Source organism: Macrotis lagotis, chromosome 1, assembly GCF_037893015.1.
Source record: "Macrotis lagotis isolate mMagLag1 chromosome 1, bilby.v1.9.chrom.fasta, whole genome shotgun sequence".
In the NCBI taxonomy this organism is placed as follows: Eukaryota; Metazoa; Chordata; class Mammalia; order Peramelemorphia; family Peramelidae; genus Macrotis; species Macrotis lagotis.
The window spans coordinates 368960948-368978728 of record NC_133658.1 but is presented as its reverse complement, the minus strand read 5'-3'; the positions used below and the strand labels follow the sequence as shown (position 1 = coordinate 368978728).

The 17781-nt window shown below is 39.0% G+C and overlaps 1 long non-coding RNA gene across 2 annotated transcripts in view; it reads right to left on the bottom strand.

The window, feature by feature from the left end:
• Positions 1-5869: 5869 nt before the first annotated feature.
• Positions 5870-17781, bottom strand: part of LOC141517983 (uncharacterized) — a 202843-nt gene continuing 190931 nt past the window's right edge. For both annotated transcript variants that reach the window (XR_012477043.1, XR_012477041.1), the window contains exon 4: positions 5870-6076. This is a non-coding gene — a long non-coding RNA (uncharacterized LOC141517983). The remainder of the gene's footprint in view (positions 6077-17781) is intronic.

The window sequence follows — 17781 nt, the reverse complement described above, 5'->3', positions numbered from 1 at the left end:
GTCAAATAAATAGAGGTTCACAGAAGAATTCATGCTCCTTATTATCTGTATGACCTTGGGCAAGTCTCTTCCCTTCTTTGGGCTTTTTCCTTCCTCTATTAAATGAGGAACTTGCCCTTGATGATTGTTGAGATCCCTTGTAAAGCACGTCTGCCCACTATAAGTTTTTGATTTGAACTTTATAGCTTCTGGTTGTTTATTGCCTGGGAATCATTTCCATCTCTGCAACTCTTTAAAAAGAATCAGTACTGAGTGACTTTTTCTAATAAAGGCCCTGTTGTTTTATGAGAGGAGTAAAAGGTGCTCTGTTTGTCTTTCCAATGAGCTGATTCTTTGATATTCTCCCTGTGTGTGAGAGAATTATAAAGAGAAAATGGGAAGAAAGGACTTCAATGTGATAATAACACATTAGGCCCCTTTGTAAAGGAGCATAAAGTCTTACATGTGTGCATGGGGCTAATATGTTTATAGTTTATAGCAATACTGGTAGGCTATGAGAAGGAGCTGTTAGCCTGGCTCCCTGGGAGGTGTTTCCTCCTGTCATCTCTCCTCCCCTAACCACCATCACCCCCACCCTGTCTATGCCATTAATAAACCTCCTTGTGTAAAGTTGCCAGCAGATGCTGGGGCAGAAGATCAAAGTTCCCCCAAAGTGGATAAAAGGGAGGTTTGAGAGGCTGTCTGCTGAGGCAAGGTCTGCTACAGATGCTGGAACCCACAGTGTCTTCACCATTTGGGGTTCAAGGTGTCTCAGACCAGAAGGTCAAAATCCTCATTAAAAAAGATGAAGAGAGATGAAGGATGAGAGAGTAAAGCAATTGCTCCCCGAGCCAGACTTGTGGGAGATGTCAAGTCTCTCTTCTCACTAGGAACAGGTTTTGGTCTTTTCCCAGAAATGCAAAAACCCCCAATAAGAAAGACTTCAGACACCTAATAACTGCCTAGCTATGTGACCTTGGGCAAGTCACTTAACCCCATTGCCTTGCAAAAACCAACAAAAGGAAGGAAGGAAGGAAGGAAGGAAGGAAGGAAGGAAGGAGGGAGGGAGGGAGGGAGGGAAGGAAGGAAGGAAGGAAGGAAGGAAGGAAGGAAGGAAGGAAGGAAGGAAGGAAGGAAGGAGGGAAAAAAGGAACAGGCTGGTATATATCAGAGAAACAATGGCCTCCATAGAACCCTCAAGTGATCATCCTTTCATCTACCAAGAGCAGGGTTTATTCATCAGCAATATTTAGTTAGTACTACTCTATGCTGGCTATGAGTTAGGGCTCCAAGAGAAAAGTGAGACCTATTCCCTGCCTTCAACTTCAATCAACTGTTCTGTCTTTCTCACATTGATCCTGGTTCACCCCTTTGGGACCAATTTCTTTTCCAAATGACAATCATAAAAATACTTCCATTTTCCAACTTTGAAAATGAAAGGACTAAGCTCTTGTTGCCCCCCCCACTCCTGTTTATCAGGAAACACACACATACTCATACATGTGTATGTAGACATATAGAGGAGATGATTGAGTTGAGTTTTGAAGGAAAGAAGGGATTCTAAGAAGCAGGAGAGGTGAGGAAGCCTGTCAAAGGGACAGAGATGGGAAAGGGTCTGTGAAGTCCTAGAAAAAGACCAGTTTTGTTGGAATGTAGCATACAAAAAAAGGTAGGGAGGCATAATACAACTAGAAAGACAGATTGGAACCCAGATTGTGAAGGATTTTAAATGCCAAACAGAGAAGTTAGTCAGTCAACAGGTCAGCAAGCATTTAAATGCTTATTGTGTACCAAGCACCATGTTGAGCACTGCAGGAGTTTATCTAGAGCAGATGTCTTGCCATCTGCCCTAACACTTCTTCCCTTCTTGGAACCAGGATGATAAACTCTTCAGTACCAGCCACATGCATATACAAACTCTGTATGTGTAAACATACACACCCATACACACATATATCCCACATCCTAGTAGTGTAATTAATCCACTCAGTTTGCAGATTCCATGTTGCGGCTGAATTGATTTGATTTGTGTCTGAAGAGAAATTCAACTAACCTTCTGTATCTTACCAGCCCCAGAACACATTTCAGAACTATTCTAACCATAGACTGAAGAACCAAGGTTTCCCAATGTGGTCATCTTGATTTCTGTCTTGCTACCTAACATATAATCCTACCCACTCTGCTCTCCACATTTTATTCTTACAATCTCTAAATAATCTCCCTATCAACTCTCTAAATTAGATCAATTTCACCATAGCTATTGAAAATGAAAACAGATTTCCCTATGACTTTATTCATAATCCCTATGACGTTGCTGACCAAAACTCCCTTTATTGGCTACTACTCTACTATATATCTTGTCTACTATTAAAATGTAAGCACCTTAGGGGTGGCTAGGTGGCATAGTGGATAAAGCACCAGCCCTGGAGTCAGGAGTACCTGGGTTCAAATCTGGTCTCAGACACTTAATAATACCTGGCTGTGTGGCCTTGGGCAAGCCACTTAACCCCATTTGCCTTGCAAAAACCTAAAAAAAAAATGTAAGCACCCTGAAGTCAGTGACTTTCTCACTTTTGCATTTGTCTTCCCAGCCTCAACCTAGTACCTGGCCCAGAGATTTGTTTGTTCATTCATCTATTCATCCATTTCCTTGAAGACCTTCAGTGATAGAGGTCATCACTTCCCCAGGTGGTTCATTTCAACTTGGGATGATTTTATCAGGAAAATTTCCTTCTGCCAAGTTTAAATCAACTTTTCTGTAATTTTCTTACATTTCTCTTAGTTTACCCCTTCAAGACCAATCTCTTTTCCAAATGACAATCAGAAAAATAATTCCATATCCTATCTCTGAGAACGAAGAAACTGTTATTGCCTCCTTTGTTTCTTACTAGTTATGTGACTTTAAAGAAGAACCCATCTATTACTTATTTACGTCATCTGGTGGGGTGAGGGAGGCGGGAACAGTGCATACCTGCAGATTGAGAACCTGGATATGATATGATGTGAAGTGATGTAATATAATATGATGTGATGTAATGTGATGTGATCCTATGGATATAATATTATACATCTATATACAGGTATATTTATAATGATATAATATAATGTAACAATGTAATACAACATAAAAGAAGGTAAAATAATATCATATAATTTAAATCCAATAAGATAATACTTTAAAGAAATTACCTGGCTCATAGTAGGTGATATGGAAATGTTAATTATCATTATTTATTATTTTTATATTGTATCATATTATGTTCTATCATATTAGGTATCATATTATATTTTGTTATTATATAACATAATATATATCATCTTATAATGCAATAACTAATAGCTAACATTCATATGGTTTAGGTACTGTGCTAAGTACCTTAAAAATATCTCATTTGATCCTCACAACAACCCTGGGAGATAGGTGCTTTTATGATCCCTCTCTTACAGCTAAGGAAACTAATATAAACAGTTTGAATAAATTGTACAAGGTCATACAGATAGCAAGTTTCTGTGAATGATTTGAACTTAGGTCTTGCTGAGTGCTTTTATCCACTATAACACCCAGTTGCCTTGATTTGACCCTTATTAGCTGTGTGAGCACACTAAAATAATTTAACTTCTCTGAGCCTCATTTCCTTCTTTTATGAAAAGGGCATAAATAATATGTGAACCTACTTCATTGAGTTGTCATAAAGAAAGCTCTACAGAACTTATATTCTATAAATATCCTAATAATCAGTAAAATATGTGACCCATCCTTCACATTGAACTGCAACTGTCTTCTTTGTCATGGTTTCATTTATAGTCAAAATTCCAAGGGCTGTTATGATTTAGTTTGTCCAAAAACATGTCAACTCATTTTTCATTGGACAAAGATCTCATGTCAAACTTAGGTTTATAGAAAATATTAAAAACTGTGATTCTGTCGCCTTTTCCACTATTCTGGCAGTGTCACTGAAAGAACAGAAAGAGGTAGCACAGAACTTGGGGCCATTTTGTGTTTATTTTTATTTCATGTGCTTTTGTGATCAAAAACTGATTGCTAGGTGACCAACCAACTAGTTTTATCTCTCTATAGTTAACTTAGTTGGGACTCAGGAAATGCTCTTGGTCTATTGATGGGGCTATACTTAAAGCTTTTCTAACATAGCAGAACTCACAAGTGCTTATACTCTGATGGCATCATATAATCTACTGGCATAGTATTTGAGAACCTATGATCATCTCTATATCATACTAAGGAATTAGAATTGGACTTTGGGGAGGGAAAAATGAATCAGACAGAAGGAAGAGAGAGGATGGGATTGTTTACAGGAAATTAATAACCTAGTTTCTTCAAAGACTCTATACTCTATATAAAAATAAAAAGTGTGATTTTAAAAATCTATATTCTATAAAATTTTCTATATTTTAGCAAAATATTAACTATAGCAGCCTCTCAAGAATTAAAAATGCATATCCTGAAGACAGAAATGAAGAGCTGCATGGTAGGTGGGAGCAGGCTGTAATCAATGTAAAACTTTGAAGAAGATGAGTGAAAGAAATCATCAAAAAATGTATGACAGAAAAATATGAGATGATAAAATTTTGAGGATGAGGGATGACAGAAGACAGTGTTCCCTGGTACCACCTTAATGTCAGTAGAAAGCAAGGAAGACTTCCAATTTGTTACATGTCCACACTCTGGCTAATATAAAGGAGACTATGGACATGAGTTACACTGTATAGGCAGGAATAGATAGGTAGTGATGTATATCATTGGTAGGAACTCCAAATTCGATGAAAAACCAGATGATTTCTTAGTATTTGTAAAATGGAGGGTGGTGGTAGTGGTATTAATAATACCTTCCCTAGGGGCAGCTAGGTGGTGCAGTGGATAGAGCACCGGCCCTGGAGTCAGGAGTACCTGAGTTCAAATCTGGCCTCAGACACTTAATAATTACCTAGTTGTGTGGCCTTGGGCAAGCCACTTAACTCCATTGCCTCGCAAAACAAAACCTAAAATAAAAATAATACCTTCCCTGTCTGAAGGCATATTTACAGGATGATATCATATGTTAAGATCCCTTTAAGATCTAGGATTCTGTAAAATTATTGTGGCCCACAAAGACCTTTGAATAATAGCATTTTGAAAATACACAAAAAATTTATTAAACTAATAATTACCAAGTACCAATCTTCAATTCACAGTACTCAGCATATTGGAGATGCCAAGTAGAATAGACCATAATCACAGAATCACAGGATCAAAGGGTTCAAAGGGAACTCAAAGACCATTTAGGTCTTAGGTCAAGAATCCCTTTTCAACATTCTCAATATTCAGCCTTTTTCTGCAAACTGCTAATGAGAGAAATCCCCCTACTGCCCACATAACAATGGATAGCCCATTTCACTTTTAAACTGCTCTCTTTGCTAACAAGGATTTTCTTATACCAAGCTGAACTCTGCCTCTCTGCCATTTATATCCATTATTACTAATTCTGTCTCCTAGGACTAAGCAAAATACTCCAATTACTCTTCTATATGCCAGATCTTCAAACACTTTTAAAGATAATTATAATACCCTCCCTAAGTCTTTCCCTCTCCATGCTAAACATTCCTTATTCCTTTGATGATCCATATACAGAATGTCCTTCACCCTCCTCAGTATGTTTTCCAGTTAATCAATGACCTTCTTAAAATATGCTTCTGAAACCTATACTCAAACTAGTCATGTCTGATGAAGGGACAATTAAGCAGCAACAGTAGGACCATCATCTCTTTTTTTTCCTGATCATTCTCTTTTTTCCAAAAGAGAGGATGGGATTGTTTTCCATTCTCTTTTTTTCCAAAAAGCTTTAATTTCTAAACATTTTCAGAAATCTTATTTCTGATTAGACTCAGATTTCAAGGTAGAAGCTCTCAGAGAAGACAGTTGGCATCTCTCAGCAATCTGTTCCCAACATTTTTCTTTAGCCTCCTTCATTCTCTTGACCAAAAGCTTAGGGTATTCTACTGCTTCTTCCTTGTTCTTCTGAATGCTTAGTCCTGATTGCCTCACATCCATGGCCATTTCCAGTTGTCCCAATTCATATTTGGCTGTTGGACCCAGATGGCTCTAAAGGAGAAAGGAAGACTGGTGATTTATCACAACACCCTCCCCCCGCCCCTCAAATTCAATTTTTGTGCATGTCATGGCATCACCTCTCTCTTATGTCACAGTCTTCTTCAAGAATGAAGGACAGACAACAATGTTGCTTTTCCAAAGCAATCAATCTACATTTGTGTGCAAAGTCACCAGATACTGAATTTTAAGAGCCTTGGTCCCATTCCTTGTGTAAGGGTTTTCTTACTATGTACTGCCATCATCTTTTTTGGACAAGTTGAAAAGTTTGCAAATTCTTCTACCTCTTTTGGGCCCCAGGAGATGTGGAACAGTCATATCAGTCAGTCCTGGTGTGTCTTTCAATTTTGTTTCATGAAAACCAAGTTGAGGACACTCTGATTGGTATCCAAAATATAGCCCCTAACAGATTTATGTTTTCTTTCTCCAATTCTTATAAGATAATGATAAGAATGGCCCTTACTGAGCAGCAGGTAGACACATCCATGAGCAAACATGTCCTGCTTCATGGTGAAGCCTTATTTGTCATTCTCACCACTGATACAAACCATTATTTATCCAGAGCATTAGCAGAAACTTCTCATAAAAGGTCCATAGTTTTCTCTCATCAACAACTTTGATGACTTTCTGACAGCCAATGACTGGGAAAGAGATTTTTAAGCTTCATCTTTACATAGTCACCTGCTTCCTAAATATTCTCTTTAAATGCAATCCATGATCTTATTAGCTTTCAGGAGAAGGGGATTGGGTGTGTGTGTATGTGTGTGTGTGTGTGTGTGTGTGTGTGTGTGTGTGTGTGTGTTTGTGTACTAAATCACATATCAACACTGACATGAATGCTGAGGGCATGGGAATAAGGGAAATGGCTAAAATAGAGAGGTGAATTAAGGAAAGAATAAAATCAAATCAGCACTGGAAACAGAAAAAAAATCATTAAGAAAAATCCCATAACTAAGTTCATTGTGGTTCTTCCAAAGGAAAAGGGGAAGAGAGCATCCAAGAGGTGATAATCATTAGAGATGTTTCCAAAAACGTCTCATCAGATTTAGCAGCAGGGAGACCAAATTAGCAATTCAAAGCAATTGCTGACTCCACAGTTTCAGCTGTATAGGATAAGGGTGGAAGAGAAGGGGCTACATAGTAAGGAAGTACCTATGCATAATCTCTGGAGGCAAACTTTAAAAATGAATTATACTGTAAATAATAGTAGTTAGGGCAAAAGAATCAAAGGAAGCATTTTTTAGGATTAAGGAAACCACAGCATGCTTATAGGCAGATGAGAAGTAGACAGTGGGAAAGAGGGAGAATGAAGATGCCTGGGAGGACATGACTTGCTGGAACAAAACCCTAGAGAAGGTGGAGGAGGATGGAATCAAGGGCAAAGAACAGAGGGTTAGCCTTAGCAAGGAGCATAAAAGAACCACAGAATATCTACTCCCTCCTCATTTTCAGTTTCTGAGGGAGAGGACACTGTTTTTCTTACCAAGGCCAACTCCTCCACTTATTTGTGCCTCTGATCCCTTCTGGGAGTTTGCCACTTCAATAATTTCCTGTTTCTCAATTTTATGCACTCTACATTCCAGCTAGATAGTACTATTAGTATTCCCCAAATTAGTCATTTCATCACTTATCTCTATGCCTCTACTGTGACCCCTGTCTCCATATGCCCCAGAATGCATTCCTGTCTCACTTCTAACTCTTTACCTTTCCTTATGGCTCAACTTGGATGCTTCTTTCTATATGCCTCTTTATTAGATCCCTCCAAGAATTAGGTTTCTCCCCTTAAAATTCTCATTCTTTGTATTTAGTTACTTTTGTCTGTGTTTACCTCCCAGTAAAATATAAGTTCTTTGAGGGCAATGACTAATTCATTTTTGCCTTTGTGTCTCCATGAGCCTCCTTGCTGTCACAGTGATTGCTTAAATACTAAATGTTGATTGAATTAAATGAGGATGCTGAGGCTCAGCAGTGTGAAGTGAGTGTAGTTAGGACTTGAACCCTTGCCTTCTGACCCCAAGTCTAATGCGTTCTACCTATTCCCCATTACATAATAGTTCTCCCTACACTAAATCACCTCTAGGATGGAAAGCGGTAGAGGGTATTGAGGGAACTCTTGCTGAATGACATTACATTTATCAGTAAAATAGAAAATTAAATTATCTGTTGCAAATATGAAGATAGAGATGTAGTTGAGGCCTGGAGAGAAAACTGAAGAGATATAGAGTTGGTATCAAGATGGTCCTTAAGATCCCTTCCTACTTTAATATTTTCTGAGTCAAAAGCCTATATGTGATAAATGTCTAAGAGAATTATTAAGTTCTATGGGAGTTCAGAGAAGGATGAACCACCATTAGAGGTCATCAAAGATGACCCTGCGTTCTTAAAGGTTTTGCTAGCAGCCCAAATTCTTGCAAGTCCTTCTAATTGGAGCATTGTATCTGTTGTTTGAGGGCCAAACTAGCTAAAGTAGAGAAACTCTTACCACCAGAAGGCTGATCATTGGGTAATTATTACTTTTTGAATATCTCATAAATCTGTATACTAAGATGTGTATTGTTTAACATTTTCTGTCAGTTATATGACTATGGAAAGATGACATGCTTATAAAATGTGTACATGACACAAGATTGGGAGGGATAACTGACATGTTGAGTGACTCAGGACTCAAACAGTCCTAGACATGTTAGAACAATGGGCTTAATCTTATAAGATGAAATTTGGTAGAGATAAATGTAAAATCCTATGCTTGGTTTTTCAAAGTCAATATGATAGGGAAGGGGTGGTTAGAAGTCTCGAGAAATGAATTTAAGCAGAGATAAAGGTGGTAGTGAGCTGAAAATTCAAAACTAATTAACAATGTGACATTGCCATCTAAAGCTAAAGAAAGCTAAACAATTAGAGGACAGCAGGGAGGGTAAAACTAGACCAGTGATTTTCCAGGTCAACACTGAGAAACTAAGTACCTTGCTCAGTATTGGTCACCCAGCCAACATACATCAGAAGTAGGACCTGAAATCAGGTCTTCCTGATTCTGAGACCCACTAATTCTTCATTTGACTAAGTTGCCCTTCAAAGTACTCATGCTGTATTAATAGCTACATCATATCCAGAATTTGGGAGATGATAGTCCTGTCTTACTTGGGGCACATCTTGGGGCGAAGGATAAACATTTCAGCATCTACTATGTGCCAGTCACTGTGCTCAATACTTTAAGAACATTTGAACCTCACCACAACCCTATGAAGTGGGTAGGATTATTATTTCCACTTTACAGATGAGGAAAGTAAGAGATTCCAGGGACAGAAATCGAATAAGTCTAATGAAGCCCTAGTTGGCACAGTGGACAAAGCACTGACCCTGGAATAGAGAATGTGAAATCAAATCTAGTCTCAGATGCTTGACACATACTAGCTGTGTGATCTTGGTCAAGTCCCTTAATCCTGCTTGCATAATATCTTGGGCCACCTCTAGTTGACCTGGTCCTTATCTGGCCACCAATTCATATACATCCCTTTCCTGATGTCATGACACCACATTTTAATTAGTAAATAAATATATATTAAGCATCTTGTATGTATCATACATTGGAATAATCTCTGAAGAACAGTGGGAAGCTGGAGAGCATCTAGAGGAGTCTGATCAAGATTAGAAACCATTCCATCTGACTTTCATTTGAAGGAACTTTTATTGTTATTCAGTTCTGCCCAACTACTTGGGACCCCAATTGAGGCTTTCTTGGCAGAGATACTGGAATGGTTTGCCATTTCCTTCTCCAGCTCATTTTACAGATGAAAAAACTGAGGCAAACAGATTTAATTGGCTCGTCCAGGGTCACAGGGCTAGTATGTGTCTGAGAACAGATTTGAACTCAAGAAGATGAGTCTTCCTGATTCCAACTGTTTTAGCTAGCTTGGAGATCCAATCTACGCTATCTAGCTTGGAGAAATATTGGGATTGAAGGAATGTCTTTAAGTATTTGAAATAGAGATTTGACTTTTTTTTGGGGGGGGGGCTTCTTGGCTTCAGAAGAAGGTAGGTACTAGGACCAATGGGTGAAGAGTGCAGAGAAATATTTTGTTTTAGGTTTTCACAAAGCAACGGGGTTAAGTGACTTGCCCAAGGCCACACAGCTAGGTAATTATTGTCTGAGGTCGTATTTGAACTCAGGTACTCCTGACTCCCGGGTCGGTGCTCTATCCACTGTGGCACCTAGCTGCCCCCAGAGAAATATTTTTACGTCATATAACGAACAAATCTAAATTAAAACTGTGCAATGGACTTTCTCTACAGGTGATGCTTTCTGATACTGGCAAGGGCCAGTCGATCCCCACGGAAGGATGCTGTAGGGGAGCTACCTGGTTGGATTCTAGTTGGAACTTATGCCTGTTGAAGGTATTTCAAATGCTGAGATTTTGTGATTCTCTAAGTGTTGTTGCTTTTGGATCAAAGAAATGGTTACTCACTTAAATTCCTGATGCATCTTTCACCAATGACCCTGCCAAGCTGCCCTCACTTAGATCTCTGGCCTGAAAAAAACGAGGCCATTTTCCGAAGCTGAGGAGACATGGAGAACTGATTTAGCCTAGCCTTCAGCTCCTCAGTGAGCCCACTCTTACTTCCCTGTAGCCTGGAGGACACTTCTCTAGGCTTCACCGAGCCGGCATAGGGAGGACAGGGAGACTGGATGGGTTTTTCCTGCCCCGACCCCCTGATGACAAGCGGCCAGGGCGGATTCCGTAGACAACAGGGCTGCAGTCTAGAAACCGGGCAGAACGACAAGGCAATAAATCATTAAAAGAAAAATCAGCCCCCGGATCACTTCCTTTCTGGAGTTGCAGCCTGTGCGTCACAGGAGGAAGAGATTTATCGGCACTTGGCCAGAAGCCCTGTCTTCCTCAATCCGCAGGCTCCGAGCAGGTTGAACCAAGGCAATTTCTGAGAAACCTCGGGACGGAGCCCGGCGAGGGCACAGAATCTGGTGGACGAAACAGCCAGGGAGACTGAGTGGACAGAGGAGGGGGAGACCGAGCTCCAAGCATCCAAGTCAAAAAGAAAGAGCCCCAAAGAAGGGCTCAGGGAGATTTCCTCCCCGGAATAGGCGGAAGGTTGCCCTCTAATCAACTAATCAGGATAATTATTTGTAATTAAGCATATCGCAGGGCTCCCCGGCTGTACCAAGAGGAGAGAAGGAGAGAGGAGCAAACCCGCCCGACTCGTGCCGGTGCGGACTTCGGGAGGTGCCGGGGGCCCGGGGCTGATTCCAGAGCCTCTCCCTCGCGACCCCCGCAATAGACAGACGCCCCTCCACCCGGCCTTTCCCATGTCACAAACCCAGAAGGATGGAAGCGCTTTGATCTGCAGCGCTCTCCTGAGCGCCGCTCACACTGGGAAGGGCCGCTTTAATGAAACCATCTCGGGGCAGCTCGCCGCCTTTGAAGTCGGGGAAAATGAGCTGCCAACAACATTTCTGGTTGGGGAGGCTGCGGGCCCAGTCACTCAACCTTGCTTAATGGCCAACCAGAAACTGGAACATCAAGACATCAAAGGTGAAGGTGGCATGTGATTAATAAACTAAGCTATTCATTTGTTTCTGCCTGAGCGGCAATCAGAGGAGTTATTGTCACTGGCTAATTTACATGTTGTGAAGACTTGCTCCTACTAGTAGGGCTGGCAGAAGAGCTGGGCAAATGCTATGCATGTGTGTAGACCGGAGGCTTGAGAAGGGAGGATGGGGGCCGGGGGGAATCTGGGTCGTGCACTGGATAGGGCACCCATCCTGGAGTGTTAGCTGTGTGACTGTAACCCTATTGGCCTCAGTTCTTCATCTGTAAAATGGGTACACACTGAAGAAGTAAATGGAGAATCATTTCAGCTTCTTTGCCAAGGACCACCCCACCCCCCGGAATAGTCAAAAACAACGGAACCAAAAATAAAATAATAAAGAAAAATTAAAAAAAAAAACTGAACCAGGACTAGCTGTGTGACCCTGGGCAAATCTCCTAATCTTTCCTTACCTCAGTTTTTTCATCTGTAAACTGAGCTGTAGATGGAAATGGCAAATCATTCCAGTATCTTTGCCAAGAAAAACCTGTAAAATGGGTACACACTGAAGGAAATGGACAATCATTTCAGTTTCTTTGCCAAGAAAGCCCCCCCCACAATGTCAAAAACAAAGGAACCAAAAATAAAATAATGAAGAAAAATAAAAACAAAACAACTGAACCAGGGCAGCAACAACATATAGAAGGAAAACACTGAATGAAATGGGTAGAAATTGGAATAGATTTGGAACTAAAGGACCTGGGTTCAAATCCCACCTTTGCTACTTTTGGCCTCTGTGAGTTTAAGCAAACTAACACTTAACTTCTCTGGGCCTGAGTTTTTCTTTTCAGTAAGATAGACTTAAAGATCACCAAAATCTGGGCCTGAATTTTTCTTTTTATTACCATAGACTAAAAGATCACCAAGATCTCTTCCAGCTCTAACTTAACACAGAATTTCAGATATGTGGTTGGAAGACACTTTGTAACAGTCACTTAGCCTAATCAGCAAAGGAGGAATTTGCTGACAAATTCTAAGGAAAAACCAGCTAGATGCAGGTACTTTTAAGTAACAGAAACAAGATTTGCATTCATGTCTGCTGACTCCAAATCTAGTACTGTTTCCCCTTTATCACTGCTTTTTAAGCCCCATGCTGTCATATAATGCTTCTTCTAAACTTTTTTTTTCTTGCTTAGTCATTTTTTGTTAACTCTTTGTGCCCCATTTGAGGTTTTTTCTTGGCAAAGATACTGGAACGATGTGCCATTTCTATCTACAGCTCAGTTTACAGATGAAAAAACTGAGGCAAAGAAAGATTGAGACTTGCCCAGCATCACACTGCTAGTAAGTATTTAGCAGGATTTGAACTCAAGAAGATAAACTTTCCTGACTCCAGGCCCAACATACCACCGTCCTTTCTGTCACCTAGCTGACTCCTCTCTAAACTAAGGAACGTTATATGGAAATAGCTGATGAAGGGGAAAAAATGATTGACCAAAGCTTTAATTTCCGTTTCCTTTTCCAGGCAAAGGACAAAGAATACATTCTGGTAAAAAAGGAGACATGGTGTCATCTCCAATAAAATGTGGCAGTTTAACTAAGATTGAACAATAGCAGTAAAAGCTGTCTCTGTGCCAATATCTATTTTTTTTTAGTTTTTTTGCAAGGCAAATGGGGTTAAGTGACTTGTCTAAGGCCACACAGCTAGGTAATTATTAAGTGTCTGAGACCAGATTTGAACTCAGGTACTTCTGACTCCAGGGCTGGTGCTCTTTCCACTGCGCCATCTAGCCACCCCTGTGCCAATATCTATTAATTGAATTTGGGAGATCTTTTTATCATTTGGGCAATGAAATCCTCTCTACAATCCCTGAAGTTCTGGAAAGGATCCTTCAAGCTCTTCTGATTTAGGTGGAAACTAAAGCCTCTGGGTGAAATTTTAAACCCAAGGTCACACAAATAATAAAAGACAGCAAGAATCCAAAACTACTTCCACTGATTCAAATCCAGGATTTTCCCACTATTTTCTACTATTAATCATCCTCCAGCCTAATGCTGCTAAAAGGGAGATTCCTGCCTTTCTTCCTCAGCAGGACCAGTGAAGATGGCAAAGTACATCTTGTTTTGTTAATTTTACTGCAGAACTTAACAATTGCAGGGAATATAAATGGTTATTCTCCAGAAGCACAAGGATGTTAAGATGCAGCCCAGGGATACACAAGTAAGGAGAAAGATCAGGTTTTGAATTCAGAAGTTCTGATTTCTCAGCTTGACCTTCTAAAAGGGTGCCCTAGTTTCCCCATTGGTCCTTCCAGTTCCCTTCTGTGATCAAGAACTGGATCCACTTCTAAAATGTTTTTTTCAAATTCACTTATTAGGAAGATTATGGAACGTTAGGAAGCAGCATGTTTCCTCAGAGAAATCATATTGATTCTGCATTAGGAAATAAATAAAAGACAGATAGATGATAGATAGATAGATAGATAGATAGATAGATAGATAGATAGATAGATAGATGAAGAGAATCACTACAAATAGTATCTATTGCTACTGTAAGAATAGACCTTGCTTTTGGCAAGAAAGACCCAGAAGTTGCAAAACAAAGATGATGATACCTAGAACTTTACCCTGTAACTCTCTCAGTTCTAGTGGCCTTCTCATCCTGAAGCAACTATCCCTCTCTGCCTTGTACATTTTTCTCTCATTTTGGTGAGGGGCCCAATCCATCATTTATTCCCCTCCCAATTCTGCTTCTGACTTTCCAGACTTTACCACTATTCCCCAATATGAGAATCTTCTGTCTGTCTCTGTCTCTTTCTCACACACACACACACACACACACACACACACAAAACCTTCCTTTTAAATGTCTTCTCCATTAGAATTTAAGTTCCTATAAAGCAAAGACCAGATTTCTTTTTTTTGTATTTATATTTCCAGTATTTTACACAGTTTCTGACATATAATAAGGGAGGAGGGGAGTTGAAAGGGTAGTTAAGTGGCTACTATATGCCAGATACTATGCTAAGCACTTTACAATTGTTATCTCATTTAATTCTCACAACAATTTTGGGAGGGAGGTACTATTATTATCCCCAGATGAGAAAACTAAGGCAAATAGAGATTAAATTATTTGCTCAGGATGACACAGGTTAATAAGTGGCTGCTTGAACTCAGGTCTTCCTGACTCCAGGACCAGTGCTTTATCCACTATACTACCTAGATGTCTCAAAAATAAATTAACGCATTTTGCTTTGCTTGCCTTGCATGTTAGTGGGAGTACGATGGATGTCTGCTAAGTCAAAATGAATGTCTAGTTTGTTCCTGTTCTCTAAATAAAGTACTGAATCCCATTGAGCTATCTCCAGGATTAAACCTTGTTTGAAAAAAGGACTTGTTTAAGAAAAGGTTACAAATGGGTAAATAATTTACACATAAAGGGTGATACCCCAAGCAAATTAAGAGAGTATGAAATATTTATGTCTCAGATAATTGGATAAGAGAAGAATTTTGAACCAAAGAAAATATGGTTTGCTTTACAAAATGTAAACTCAATCATTTTGATTAAATACAATTTAAAAGTTTTTGCATAAACAAAATCAATGTGACCAAAATTAAAAGAAAAGATGAAAACTGGGGGGGGGGGTTGCAACAGGTATCTCTGTTAAAGGTCTCATTTCTCAACTATATAGAGGACTGAGTCAAATTTTTAAAAATACAAATTATTCTCCAATTGACAATTAAATTATATGAAAAGGTAATTTTCATACAAAGAAATTAAAGCTACTTATTTTCACATGATAAATGCTTTTACTATTGATTAGAGAAAGGCATATTAAAACAACTATGAGGTACCACCTCATACCTTTCAAATTGGCTAATAGGACAAAAAAGGAAAATGATAAATGTTGGAGGGGATATGGGAAAACCAGGACAGTAATGAATTGTTGGTAGAGTTGTGAACTAATCCAACAATTCTGGAGAACAATTTGAAGCCAAAAGGGAAACCAAGCTATTCATGCCATTTGATCCAGCAATACTTGTACTAAAGAGAGCAAAAAAAAGGGGAGGAGGGGAAAGGACCTACCTGTACAAAAATATATATTGCAGCTCGTTTTGTGATATCAAGGAATTGAAAACTGAGGAAATGCTGATCAATTAGGAAATGGTTGTAGTATATGAATGCAATAGAATACTATTGCACAATAAGAGATCATGAACAAATAGATTTAAGGAAAACCTGTATGAACTGATTCAAAGTGAAATGAGCAGGACCAGGAAAAACATTTTACACAATAACAATGATGAAGCATAATATCCACCCCCAGAGAAAGAATTGATATCAAATGAAAACAGACTGAAGCATGCTATTTTTCTCTTTGTTTCTTCCTTCCTTCCTTTCATGCATCCATCCTTTTCTTTCCCGGTTTTCTCAAAAAAATAACTAATATGGGAATATTTTATGTGATTTTACAGATAAAACCTATATCTGATTTCTTACTTCTTAGAGAGAAGGGTAAGGAGGGAGGGAGAAGAGAATTTGAAACTCAAAACTTTTTTTTAAAATGCTTAAAATTAGGGGTGGCTAGGTGGCAAAATGGATAGAGCACCGGCCCTGGAGTCAGGAGTACCTGAGTTCAAATCCAACCTCAGACACTTAATTACCTAGCTGTGTGGCCTTGGGCAAACCACTTAACCCCATTTACCTTGCAAAAAATAAAAACTTTAAAAATGCTTTAAAATGATTTAATATTTGATTGGGGAAAATAAAATATTGTATGTCTTTAAAAAATAGAGAGAGACTAGTTAGAACACAAGAGTAGTAGAATGGGAATTCAATTCAAGGAATTCTCCTTGTCTTCTCAGTCAGGTGCTAAGGATATAACTCCAAACCAGAGGCATTTTTTCCCTGGGTGAGCACAAAATGGCTGATTCAAATAAGTAACTTTATAGAACTATTCTTTGGAAATTATTTGTATTAATTAATTCTACTTAGGCATGATGACTTAATTGTCTAGTTTCCAATTTCAAAAAGGAAATAAGAAACTGTTAAATAAAAACTTGGATGTAATAAAAAAATCATAATCTAATGAGAAAGATGAGGCAAATAAAATTGTCTCCTTTTTATAGATGAAAAAACTGAGGCTCAGGAGATCTAACTATCTTGACCAGGCCCTTATGTGAAGTATTGTAACAGTCAATTTCCTAACTCTAGGTTCAGCACACTTCCAACCATACCACACAGCTTCTACTATGACTCTGATACTTTACGTTTACATAACTCTTTTTCTACCTGTGAGATCACAAATCCTACTAGTTAGGGGAACTTATAATTTTATTTTAGTAAATTTCCTTATATATTCACACAGCTTTTGGGTATAGGCACATGAATAATATGTGCTGAATAATTCCTCAACAAATGTTTCCTGTTCCATTCAGAGCCCCAAGTCTAAGACTCATATAAAGGATCCTTTACTTTAAAATGTTTATAATTTAGGGCAGCTACATGGTATAGTGGATAGAGCACTGGTCCTGGTGTCAGGAGGATCTGGGTTCAAATCCGACCTCAGACACTTAATAATTGCCTAGCTGTGTGATCTTGGGCTAGTTACTTAACCCCATTGCCTTGCTAAAAATGTCTATAAGTGAGATCTTTTGAATGAACAAAAGTCACTTTGCAGAACCAAGGAAAAATAAATTATAGTCACAAAGAAGGGTTTAAAGGTGATTGACCATTGCCTAGTACCTTCTCCCCAATGGATATTTCCTGGATGTAAGACCAGTCTGGAGATGGGATAAGATAGCCTATTTAAAAATGGCCTTCATTCATGTCATTCATGCTCTAGAGAACCTCAGGAGGATTTGTGGATGCTAGGGATTGGTCTAGTTCCTCTATCATACCTCCCCAGGTGATTCTCAGTTAACTCAGACATCTTTCAGGATTAAAAGGACGCAGGATCACAGATTTAAAGCTAGAAAGACACTTCAAAATCAACTTTTCCAGTGTTCTCAATTTATAGATGAAGAAACCAAATCCTAAAGAGATTAAATGACTTGCCCCAAATCATACAGACAGTAGTTTTAGTAGTAAAGGGTAGGATTCAAGCAGGTACTTTTTTCTTTTAGTTTTTTTTTTTTTGCAAAGCAATGGAGTTAAG